We start from the raw sequence: 12,998 nt of genomic DNA, 5'->3' as shown, positions 1-12,998 counted from the left end.
GTTCTTTTTTTCGGAGCTGGGGACCGAACCCAGGGCCTTGCGCTTCCTAGGCAAGCGCTCTACCACTGAGCTAAATCCCCAACCCCCCAATGTTCACTCTTAACTTCCACCTTATTCACAACAGAAGCTTTTCTTGTTAACTAGTGCATATACTAGGCTACTTAGTTCACAACATTTTAGGGATCCTCGTGGCTCTGCCTCCCATCTTGCTGTAGGAGTTCTGGGACTTCAGGCACATACTACCATGTCTAGAATTACCAGGATTCTGGAGATGCGGACTCAGGTCCTCTTGCTTGCACAGCAAGCACTTTATCCAATGAGTCCACCAACACCTCACAAGGGAGAAAAGGTGAGGATACATAGTTCGGGGGAATTTTATGCTAGTGAGGAATTTGTTAATAAACAAATACTTATAGGAACAAAAATCAGAATTACCTGGGTTTTGGTTTGGAAACTACAATCTTTAAGCAACTACACTAGAATATATAAAACATTAAGGAAGAGAACACAGTAATTCCAACCTGAAATATTGTGTTCAACAAATGATTATTTCTTATGTAAATGAAAAATACATTTTTCAGGAAAAAAAACTGAAAGAATTTGATGCTGGTAAGACTGTGGCAAAAAATATTAAAGTAAATTCTTCAAACAATGGAAAATTGTATAAGTAGATCTATATATGAGAAAATGAAGATTGTTGAAGAATGGGTATATTAAATTTTAATATTTTTAAATAGTTGACTGATAGATAAGCTTATTCTAAATATCGATTCAAAGTGTATACCACAATTATTGCTCATGAATATTCTCTATGAATTAAAACAATGTTATAGTGGATAGGAGGGACAACTTGAACATTATCAGAAAGCACGTGAAGTACTTATGAAACAGTACAGTATAGATTCACTTGAAATGAGATGTAAAATATTTAGTAACATATGACAGACAGGCTTTAGAATAACCATAAAATTGCATTAAAGTATAATCAAGATGCTAAAATACTACATAGACTAATGTAAATGCTAAACTAAAAACAGAAATGATACATAGAAAGAGAAAAACCATGAAACTGAAATCATGGAAGCATCCATAAAGTAATAACAAATGAAACATGTACATCCAAACATCTCAATATTAAGTCTATATATTTAAATTTTTTAATTGTATGTATTTGTGTGTATGTGTGTGTGGGGTATCTGCACATGAGTGCAAGTGCCCAGGAGGCTAGAAGATTTTGATCCCCTAGAGCAGGAGTTATAAGGGGCTGGGGTCCACCTGATGTGGGTGCTGCAAACCAAACTCAAGTCCTCTACAAGAAGCAGGACATGATCTTAACTACTGAGTCATTTCTCCAGATCCCATTTTAAACATGAATTTTCTGGATACTCTAATTAAAAATTAGATTCATTCAGCATACATGAAATCAAATGAAGATGGAACTATGTTGTTTATAAGAACCTACTTCAGGGACTGGACAGTTAACAGAGCTTGTCCTAAAATCACCAGGACCAGATCTTAGATCCCAGCATACACATAATAAGCCACATGATCCCAAAAAACATGGAATCCTAGCTCCCAGGGTTGGAGGGACAGGAGGATTGTTGGGGCTTGCTGTCTTCTAGCCTAGGTGAGAAAAGGAAAAAAATCAGAGACTGATAAGAGGAGACCTAGTGCTCTCTTCTGGCTGCAGCATTGAAAATCTGAGTTCATCAGGGATAGTGGTCATTGCTTGCTTGCTTGCTTTCTTTCTTTCTTTCTTTCTTTCTTTCTTTCTTTCTTTCTTCCTTCCTTTCTTTCTTTCTTCCTTTCTTTCTTTTTTAAAATGTATTTTGAAAAGAATGATAAAATAAAGCATCAAAATCCTTATAATATAAATAATATAAATAAGGCATTGTTTAACAGTAAAATTAGAGATTTCTGTGCATATTTCACATTAGAAAACTTGAAAAGAACATATTAAGAAGGAGTGAACAGAGCTACAAATTAACCTGATAAAAATGAGACATGAAAGCAGGGAGGGGATTTGACAGAAAGAAGGAAAGCTTTAGTGAGGAGGGAGGTAGAAGAACCGAGGAGAATGGGGTGGTAACAATAACTAAAACTTATGATATACATGTGTAAAATTTTCAAGTAATAAATAAACATTCCAGTAACAGTGAGGAATATACATGCATTAGTTTTAAAAGATGTCAAGTCAATAATAATCTATACCTAAGTTTCAGAATTAGAAAAGGCATAATGTTAGCCACAACTAGCAGAAATAGAGGGATAGATGATAAACATCACAGAGGAGATGGGTAGATTCAAAATAGAAAACAAATCAATTAAAAACGGTCTTTGGAAAAATTGCACATCTTTAGATAGAGTGAATAAAGCGAGAAAAATGACCAAATTTAATAGTCATAAATCAAATTAGAAACATTGTTGTATAAAGTGACAACACTGTTGCTTCAAGGTATGGTTGGGTGGAAGGTTTTTATTGTAAATATGAAGGAGAGTAAATCCAAAGGCATCTGGAAGAGTCCAGAGCAGGCAGAGAAAGTATGAGACTAAACATAGCCAGCAGATTAGACCAGGCCATGAGAAGAGAAAGAGAGGAGGACCAAGAGAGAAAGACAAAAGAGAGAACCAAGAGAGCATATGGCCAAAAGGGCAGGGTTGTATAGGAATGAGACACTGGGGGAAGGAAAGCTGCAGAAATTTAGGGTAAGGGGTGGGACAAGCAGAACTGAGAAAAAACACAGGCACTGAGTGGGCCTCAAGGACAGCATGCACTTTGCTATGCTAGCAGGCACTACAGAACTACAGAGAACAATGTTTCCTTAATTACTTTTGGACTTGACGATTACCACTTTCAGAGAAATAAAAATGAGTGCTGTGTGCGATTAAATGCAATCAAACTAGACAACCAGATAAAATATGTATGTCTAGAAATACAACTTATGAAGACAGAATAATGAAGTACTAGAGAATCTACATAGACCTATACCTAGTAAGGATATTAAATCAGAAACCGCAAACTCATAAAAGAAAATTAATGAAGACTGGGCACGGTGGTGCATGCCTTTATCTCCAGCACTTGGCAGAGGTGGGTGGATCTCTATGAGTTCAAGGGCAGACTGATTTATATAGTGAGGAGTTCCAGGTCAGTCGGGGTTCTGTAGAAACTTTCTGTCTCCTCAAAAGAAAGAAAGAAAGAAAGAAAGAAAGAAAGAAAGAAAGAAGAAAGAAAGAAAGAAAGAAAGAAAGGAGGGAGGGAGGGAGGGAGGGAGGGAGGGAGGGAGGGAGGGAGGGAGGGAGGGAGGGAGGGAGGGAGGGAGGGAAACAGGGACCAAATTGTCTTATTGGTTAGAGATACTAAATATTTGAAGGATAAACTGCTAATAATTATACTAATTATGCTAATACTAATATTAATACTAGTCTTCCACAAGACTGAAAAGAAGCAGCAGGTGAAGAATGCTAACTCATTTCATAAGGCTACATTGTCAGCCTAGGAAAAATTACCTTCTATGAATACTAATGCAGAATTTGCTAACAGAACACTAACAGATAAAATTGATCAGCCAAAGAATGATGTTCCATGGCCAGATGAATTCTATCCCTAAGGGTGATTAAAAACACAGAAATCAATGTAATATATCATATTAAAAATCAAGAAACAGGAAAACTTATCAATTTATGTAGAAATAACGATCAATACAAATACAATAGACTTGGCGGTGGTGAATGTCTTTTTATTACATGGCAGAGTCAGGATAGGGATGTATGCAATCATTTTAAATTGTTTTATCATTTTCCCCTGTGGTGCAAAGTGTAGTAAAATTCTCACTAAACTCATCAGCTGAAAGAAAATCACACTCCAGTTAAAAATTGTAATACAGTTTATTTTATGTAGGGAAAAATAGAAGCATAAGGCAGAAAGACTATTGACAACACCCTGCTCTGCTGTGTGGATAAACTTGTAAAAAGTAATTTTCTCAAAACACAAATAGCTGTCTTTAGATAATGGGCAATCCAGAAATGATGTCACTTTTTTATTTTTGAGATTATAATATACTTACATTTCTCTCTTCCCTTTCCTTCCTCTAATCCCCCCACATACCACTCCTTGCTCTCCTTCAAACTCATAGCCTCTTTTTCACTATTATTGCCTGCATACACACACACACACACACACACACACACACACACACACACACACACACACACACATATATTCCTAAATATAACCTACTCAGTCTTTATGATGTGGCTTTGTGTGTATGTTTTCAGGGCTGTTTGGTACTGGACAACTCTTCCCTGGAGAAGACCACCTCTCCTGCTTCCAGCTTTCCTCAATTGCTTACAGTTCTTTGTCAACGAACTTTTTTAAAGAAAAAAAAAAGACTAACTAGAAATAAAAGGAAACCTTTTCAACACAATAAAGGCCACATGTGAAAAGTCTACAGCAAACTCATATAACAAAATCAAAGTCTGAAAGGTTTTCCTTTAAATCAAAAACAAGTCAAGGATGTCCACTTTTCCCACTTCTACTCAACACAGTAGCTCGAGTCAGAGTTACAGCAATTAAACAAGAAAAACAAATAAAAGGCATATAAGTTAGAATTAAATAAATAAAATAGTCTTTATACAGATGACCTGTAAAAAAATAACCCCAAGATTTTACAGAGAGCCAGTCGAAGTTAATAAACAATATCAACACATTTTCAACATACAAAATGTTTCATGGGGTTGGAGAGATGACTCGGTGGGTAAAAGCACTTGCTACTCAAGCCTGGTGATGGGAGTTCAAGCCCCAATCAATACTCATGCAAAAGAGTGTAAAAGGTCAGAAGTGGTGGCATGCATCTGTGATCCTAAAGCCAGATAGGAAGTGAGAGAGGAAAAGTGCCCGGAAGCTTACAGGCTGGCCAAGCTGGAGTGTGCAGCACAAATGCACACACAACAGAGCCCGCTGCAACGTGCAAGGTGAGAGCCATCCATTGAACACTGCCCCCGGACCTCCATATGCACGCATATTCACACACATCAAATGTGCACACAAAAACAAAAGAAAGAATGGAAAACTTCAAAACTGGGTCATGTCCATATATAAGCCATGTGCCATCTGCTAAAAATTTAAATCACAACAGCATTGAAAGATTAGAATCTTCACACATACTTAAAGAGGCCAAAGTCATATACACCGAAAACTAGAAAACACTACTGAAGAAAATTAAAGACATAAATAAATGGAAAGTCATTCTGTGCGCAGTGATTAGAAAACTATATTAAGATGTCACTGAATATTTTGCACACATTAAAATATAAGCAAAGCAATGCAAAAATCAGTTTATTTGAATCAGAATTCTAATGATTTTTTATATTGAAAAAAAATCTCAAAATTCATGTGTAATTTCAAGAGACCCTCAAACAGATAAAGCAATCTTGGGAAAGAACAAAAGGAAGGTTAGTATTTTTCTAATTTCAAAGCTAACTTCATAACTACAGTAAGATAAACAATATGGAATCATGAAGAGAAAGAGAAGTATCAACCAATCATATATACCACGGAGTCCAAAATAATCCCTCGAATACATGTTCAAATGTGACAAAGGTATTGTGATGGCTAATCTTCATTTTCATCTTGAGTAGATTTAGAATCACAAGAAACTAGGTGAAGGAGAAGTCTGAATGGCTCTATGAGACACGCCAGAGACAGTTAGCTGAAGGGGAAGAGCCATCCTGGACGTACCATCCCAGTGACTAGGAGCTCAGACTATACAAGGGGAGAACAAAAAGCATGGCGGCATTTTAATAAACTTAGATCTTTGAGTCTGCTGACAAAGTCATTTCCCAAGAACGTTCTTTCAAAAATAGTAATTCTTTAGACAAAGCATAGACTTGCATGCCTATAATCCAAGCATGTAGGAGGATGAGGCAGGAGGATGGCTGCATGTTTGAAGCCAGCCAGAGACCAGCTGTAGGATGAAAACCTGTCTCAAATTCAACATTCATATTCATTCATATTCTCTCTCTCTCTCTCTCTCTCTCTCTCTCTCTCTCTCTCTCTCTCTCTCTCTCTCTCTCCCCCTCTCCCTCCCTCTCCCTCTCCCTCTCTCTCTCTCTCCCTCTCCCTCTCTCTCTCTCTCTCTCTCTCTCTCTCTCTCTCTCTCTCTCTCACACACACACACACACACACACACACACACAGTGTATTGATTGGTGTGATGATTTGTATATGCTTGGCCCAGGGAGTGGCACTATTTGGAGGTGTGGCCCTATTGGAATAGGTGTGTCACTGTGAGTGAGGGGTATAAAACCCTTATCCTAGCTGCCTGAAAGTCAGTTTTCTGTTAGCAGCCTTCAGATGAAGATGTAGAACTTTCAGCACTACCTGCACCATGCCTGCCTGGATGCTGCCATGTTCGTGCCTTGATGATAATGAATTGAACCTCTGAACCTGTAAGCCAGCCCCAATTAAATGTTGTCCTTTATAAGACTTGCATTGGTCATGGTGTCTCTTCTTAGCAGTAAAACACAACTAAGACAATTGGAGAAGAAATTTCAACCTTATGCCAAAATGTGCACAAGTAAAACAAACACATAAGAACTAAAATTTAGTAAACGAAAACACAGAAGAAAAGTAGTCAGAAATATTGGGAGGGATTCCTGGAATCCGATACCAAAACACAGAAATAATAACAAAAAATACAAGCTAGATTACATCAAAACTTTGGTATCTCCAAATACACTGTCACAAAAGAGAAGAGGCAGCTCATAAGATAGGGAAAAAATGCAAATCGTAAATATGTTAAGTGACTAATAACATTTAGGATATAGAATAAAAAATTTCCAATAAAATCTTCGTTGTAAAAAAAGATAAAGTACTTCTATATTTCCCCAAAGAAAATGACTTGATGATCACAGGAAAAGTTACTCAGCATCACTAAATATCAGGGAAATACAAATTAAAACCGCATTAACGAATGATTATCTTATATCAGCACAGAAAATAACAAATGTTGAGAAGAACATGGAGAAGTTAGGATATTTGTGTATCACTTATGGGAATGTATAACAGTGCAGAGTCTATGAAAAGCAAAGTCTTTTCTAAATTAAACAGAATTTCCATATAACGTAGAGGTTGAACTTCTAAATTCATCTAAAATGACGGATGCAAATGTGTATTTGTATAACCAATGTCCTTGGCAGCATTTTTCATGATAGGCACCAAAATGTTCATTTACGGAGGACTAGATAAAATGTGGGATATACATACAATGTATATCCTTTCAGCCTTGAAAAAGAAAAGAAATTATAATATATGTGACAAGAATGAATGTGAAAATATTATGGTATGTGAACACAATACACAAAAGGGCAGATACTGCAATAGTTTATGTATGTGAAGTAACTAGGAATGTCAAATGACAGAAACAGAAACTAGAATGGTGTTTCTACAAACACCACAAAGACTAATGTTTTGGGGTTTTTTTGTTTGTTTGTTTTATAATGGGTAAATGATTCAGTTTATGATGATCAATTGTTCTTAAAATAACAGTGACCTTTGCATTGCCAGGTGTACTTGATGCTACTGGAAGGTGTAGTTAAAAGTGAGTAAAGTGGCAAATTTAAAGTCATGAGTATTACCACAATTTTTAAAAATCAAGGTACACAACACAAAGGGAATACTCCAAAGTATAGCAGAGAGCAGAGTTAATGATAATGTACAGTATTTGTCAAGCAGTGGTACAGATGTACTAGAACATCACGGCGTTTGAGTAGTATGAGAACCTATGTGCACAGTCTGGGAAACCACGAGAGAAGTACAGCCATATATTGCTTAACAACACGGAAGTTAACAACCAGGAAACATTCTAAGAAATTCTACAGTAAGAAATTTTATCACTCTATAATGATCATAAAGTATATTCACACAAAATAAGTTGCTAATTGTGCAGCTTAATTTTATAAAAAATAGACACAACTTAAGAGTCATTTAGGGAGAGAAAATGACAATTGAGAAAATGTCCCTACAAGATTGGTGTTGATGCAGGGGAGCCCAGGTTACTGTGGGTGGAGGCACTACTGGGCAGGAGGTCCTGGAAAGCAGGCTGAGCAAGCCATGAGGAGCAAGCATTATACCTCACTACTAAGGGGGTAGTCTAGCATGTCCTGATATCTTTCCTGAGCTCTGTGCAATATGGAGGTCTCTCTATTCTTAGTGGGGCTTCCTATTCTTTGCCTGCTCTGCAGTGCCTGCCTCTCCCAATCTTCTACCTGAGGAACGTCACATAGTCCTTGGTGAAATCCCAGTTTCAGCTTCCTCTCTCCAGAACCTGCTCAGTAAGCACCTGAGATTCCTGCTGGGATCTTCTCCATTCAAATGAAGTATTCCCACAATACTTCAGGCAATGAAACTTCACCCTAAGAACCCTTCCCACTCTCCAAGGATAATCTACATCTACATTTATATCTATATCTCTATACCTATATATCTATATCTATATATCCCTTGATTCACCCCAAATAAAGTGTATGTGCACAATATTGAATACCATCCAAGAGAGCTGTTTTATTGAATATTGTCTAAGAGGTGTAACACTAAAATCCCCCGAGAAGGTCTTCTTTCCCCAGCACTCCAAGCCTGACCGGGATCCTACAGACCCCACCCTTTGGGTGTTCTGCTTCATCCTTCCAGCCTAGTGTGTAACACTGTCTGAACACCCCAAGGGAAGGAGCAGAATGTGGAACCACAATTAAGAACTCTTCCGTGGCCTCTGCATGAGTTCTGCCTTGTGCTCCTGCCCTGACCTCCTTCAATGATGGACCACAAGCTATAAGGTGAGATAAACCCTTTCTTTCCCAAGTTGCTGTCGTTTAGGGTATTTTGCCACAGCAACAGAAACCCCTACTGAGATAGTAATGTAATCGCTCCTGACCATGATTGTGTATGCCATCCGTCTTAGAGACATTGTGATATGTTCTTAATTAGACTGTGGTTTTTACTATGCACTGTCAACTCACTTTTTTTCTGTAAATATAAATTGCTTTGTTACAGTCATTTTTTGTTTGTTTAGTTTTTTCAATCCACCAGTTACAATATCTTTGCTTTGTTATTTCTACTTTCTTTCTCTGAACGTTTTAACCACCAAATTCATAAATGTATGTGACTGGATTCACAGTATGTATAAATGGAACTCGGGACAATTACAGCATCAGTGGGGGTGGGAGGAGACTACTCAGAAAAGGATGAGGAGTCCTGTAACTACTGAAACTAAGCTGCTGTTAATTCCATCTTACTGCTACATAGTTAAGATATTAAGATTCATCTCTCGTCAACTTCTAGGAAGAAAACTAAAAGCCTGAAAAAAAGAATGAGAAAAGGAGGCTGGGTGTGGGGGCGGGTGCCAATTGTTCCAGCATCTGGGGAGGGACAGGTAGGAAGATCAGGAGTTCAGAGATAGTTTAGTGAGTTCAAAATCAGACAAGACTATATGAGACCCTGTCTCAAAAGCCAAAAGAAATACTATTTTGCATATTTGCTGTACCCTTTTATATTCCCACTAGTGATGGATAATTTCTCAGTTCTCCACATTCTTGCCAATATGTTTCCCATTTATTAAAAATGTACATATAAATTGGTATAAAGTGGTTTGTGGTGTGGTGACTGGTTGAAGTCTTTAGTCAGTGTGCACTGTTGACATGCCATGGACCCCAGTGCCTCAAGGCCACAGCAACAGCAAGGCCTTCCTAGAGTCAGGTTCAGGGGAGTAACAAGTACTGATGTTGACTGTGTACAGAAAGTATTACCCAACATTCTTCCTCCCAGGTGACTGCAACCTGAGACTGCTCCCCTATAGACACCCCCTCATGGAGATTAGTTAATGTACTTCTTGTTCAGCTGTATATAATAAATGCACTGCCTCTGTCAGCTACATATGATTAGCATTTGCTGATCTGTCTCCAGAATGCAGGCCCACCTTGTCCCGTTTTCTGTATGTGTGTCTGTCTTCACTCCCAGTTGCTCAGGTCAATCCCAAAGCCACAGAGGTTGTGCACTGTTGTTTAGATTTTATGTGCCTAAAGAAGGATAATGTTAAGCACCCCTCCCCGGTTTGTTGGTTGTACACCTTCTTTAGAGGGCTATCTATTAAAATCATTTACCCAGTTTTTGATTGTGCCATACATTTATCAACTGATAAGAATTACTTAACAATTCTGTGTTGAGGATATCGGTGCATGCTTATAAAGCAAAACCAGCCAGGGCTGCATAATGAAACCCTATCTTTTAGAGAGAGGTGGGGGGTGGGGATAAGAAAGTAGGACCAGCCAGATGTGTGTGTAAAGGTACCTACCAACAAGTCAGTTGACACTGAGTTCAATCCCTGGGACTCACCTGACAAAAGGAGAGAATAACTGTTGGGTTACAGGTAATTCCACTAGGCTCCTGTCAGGGACCTAGCAATACCTTACTTCATCATGAGCGACATTACCTGCAGCCAGGTGTGAGCAGGATATAAAAGAATTGCTTGCCACCCCAGTTTGGCCCTCTCCCTCCCTTTCTTTACCAACATGTTCCCAACCATGTTACCCATATGTTCCCTTTTCTGTTCCTCTCTGCGCCCTCCCCCAACTCTGCCTTCATGGCTCTGATCTCCTTCATCTGCCTCTACCACTTCTCCAGGACCTCACTCCCCTCCCTTCCCCCTATATACCAGGTCTGTTGAATGGTGTGGTTTCTCAAGGGGACACATTAGCATGGGCTGCCAGGTACTACCCTCACCTTATTACATCTCAAAACAATAACTCCCGCAAATTATTCTTTTTTTAAAAAAGATTCATTTATTTATTATATATAAGCACACTGTCTCTGTGTTCAGACACACTAGAATAGGGCATCAGATTCCATTACAGATGGCTGTAAGCCACCATGTGGTTGCTGGGATTTGAACTCAGGACCTCTGGAAGAGCAGTCAGTGCTCTTAGCCGCTGAGCCATTTCTCCAGCCCACAAATTATTCTCTAACCTCTAAATATACACAGAACCATGAGCATAGCCATACACACAAACATGTGCACAAAATAAATAAGTAAAGATATAATAAAAAAGTGAAAAAAATTCTGACTACCAACCCATGTCTCATATATGAGTATATATATCAAAATATATAACAGTATATTTCCTCTTAGTTTTACATCAAGCAATACTTGTTATTCTCAGAAGTGCTAAAGAAAAATGATTATACTAATTTATACTAGCCATCAAGCCAATTATACTAGTCATCTAGCCAAGTTACTCTTGGAAGAAAGACTGCACTTGCTCAGTATATCCATACAATTGGTTTATTGAACCCTTGTAAATTTAGGCTATTCTGCTACGTTCAGCTTTTTAGATCAATATCTAATGTAGCCATCAACAGAACTTAGTATGTTGCTTTAGTCGCAATAAACTCTCTCTGTACACACTATACTTGCAGCTGACAAATGGGGCAGATATTCTGCAATATTATAACAAAGAGGATGGCCTTATCTTTTGATATCTACCTTGTTTCTATCAGGAACTGGCTTTTGTCTCTGAACCAAGCGGTGACATCACCCATAGGCGACAGAGACCTGCATGTCTGTTGCCATGGCAATGATCATACATTCCCAGCATTCATTTGGTTTACTTCCCATCTTTACCTGCGAGTGGTTACATCACCATCTAAACAAAAGGCAGACCCTTTCTGCCCCCTTCCCCTTTTCTCTTTTCCCCCCTTTTGTTTCTGTCCTGCAAATAAACCTCTCCCGTGTGGAACTGCATTGGCCTGGTGTAGCCTGTCTGGACACGAGTCTCAATTCTATCACAACATTGTGCTAAAACCCAGGAACTCTAGCAGCTGTGCCTGCCAGAAGCTGCTGTTGAGGTCACTGTGACTGGTGCTGGCAGGTACAGTGACCATCACTGTGCCGGCCACAAGGACTGTTGCCTGGCACAGCTGCTCTCCCCACATACATACCCGCTGCGCCCAGGGCTACCACCCCGCCGAGTCTTCCAGGCCCCGTCCAGGTGACCGCTGTCGCCGCCACTGCCACCTGCTGGCCACTGCGGGACTCACAGACTTCCTCCACATGAGCTGCTGCTGCCAGACATACAGAGGTCTACTAGGTGAGCTGCTGCCCACCACGGTCTACTACGAGGTGCTAGCTCCTCCCACATGGGTTACTCAGTCAGACAGGCCCACACCAACCATACAATTTCATGTTTCCTGCTACTAGACTGCTAAAATTCTTGTACAAATATCAGCATATTGGTAAGGTTTTTCTTCCAGTCAGCAGGGAGGATCCGGATTTCCTAAATAGGGCCTGATCAGCCTTTATAGGCTAACGGGTTGGTGTTTCATGACCACAGTCCTTATGACTAGCATCCTAGCTGACATATAAGATAAGATTTTGTCCCTTGGGTGACTACCCCCTCGAAAGTGCCTCTAGCACGTCCCTCTGGGCTCTTGCAGCCGTTCAGGAATTCCTAGGCCTATGTAGGGACACTTTCTGGTGAGTCTGGGAGTCGCCATATATAGCCTCTAGAGGGTCCACTAATGGCCCTTAAGGGCACACTAGATTCAATTATTTTACAGGATCTTCATATATACTGCCAGGGGTCTGGGAAATGGAAAGAGGTTCCCTATGCCCAAGTGTTTACCTACCTTTGCTCCAACCCTTCTGTGTTCCTCTTGTTCCCCAATCCAACTTCTCTTAGCCATAAAACCTCTACCAGATGACCTTACAACACTCGATCCAGCTAACGAACGCTTCCTTTCCACTGCAGACCTGGTTTCACGTCTCCAAAAACCCAAACCACCGCCTCAGTAAACCCAAGTCAGCACCTCAGTTTCTACTTCTCACCAGGCTACCTCAGAGCCTCCTTGCTCAACCCTCCCAGACCCTTCCCCTCCTCCTGTGCCAGCCACAGGTCACCCCGATGCCCTGCATTGGCACCTACCTTTACCCCTCCCATCACCTGCTCTAAGG

The sequence above is a fragment of the Rattus norvegicus genome, chromosome X (genome assembly GCF_036323735.1).
Source record: "Rattus norvegicus strain BN/NHsdMcwi chromosome X, GRCr8, whole genome shotgun sequence".
In the NCBI taxonomy this organism is placed as follows: Eukaryota; Metazoa; Chordata; class Mammalia; order Rodentia; family Muridae; genus Rattus; species Rattus norvegicus.
This window is presented reverse-complemented; position numbering follows the sequence as displayed.